The sequence below is a fragment of the Apis dorsata genome, unplaced genomic scaffold (assembly GCF_000469605.1).
Source record: "Apis dorsata unplaced genomic scaffold, Apis dorsata 1.3 scaffold_149, whole genome shotgun sequence".
Taxonomy (NCBI): Eukaryota; Metazoa; Arthropoda; class Insecta; order Hymenoptera; family Apidae; genus Apis; species Apis dorsata.
In genome coordinates, this window is record NW_006263440.1 from 52,352 (window position 1) to 52,921 (window position 570).

Below are 570 nucleotides of genomic sequence, written 5' to 3' on the forward strand. Positions count from 1 at the left end.
AACGTTTAAAGTTAAGCGATCTCTGAAGTATTCTTAAAGTGTTTTCCTTCTCGGTGACTCGCATATACACATATTGGGCCCTCGTTACGAAAAATGAATTCTAAGAATAGAAGAAACAACGACAACCGAAGTTTATGAAAAACTGACGTTTCCAAAAAATCATAATCGTATCCTTTCAACAACGGTATGTAGCATGCTTGTGCTCATCCGATCGATGATCAACATTCTAAAAATGTTTCAGAGAACACCGTAATCAGGTATTCGCGATCGTCAATATCCCTCGTGATCTTTATAGTCGTATTTAATATCTAGACTTAACATAAATATATATATATATATATATATATATATACTCCATTGTATGGCCAACGATCATGCTTTCTCAATAATATTACACTAAAAATCTTCTCGTTAATTTTTATTAGAAGTTTTACAAATTTTCAACCTCTCTCGTCCTTTTTTTCTTTCGCGACGAAAACGTTTCTTTTTTTTTTTTTATATTCGATCTCTTTGTTTATATTCTAAGATCCAAAAAAAAAAAAAAAAAAAAAAAAAAAAAAAAAAAAAAAA

At 29.5% G+C, this 570-nt stretch overlaps 1 protein-coding gene across 5 annotated transcripts in view; it reads right to left on the minus strand.

The window, feature by feature from the left end:
* LOC102680513 (fasciclin-3) overlaps nucleotides 1-570 on the minus strand; it is a 310,068-nt gene that overhangs the window by 3,580 nt on the left and 305,918 nt on the right. The gene's annotated exons all lie outside the window — the stretch shown is intronic.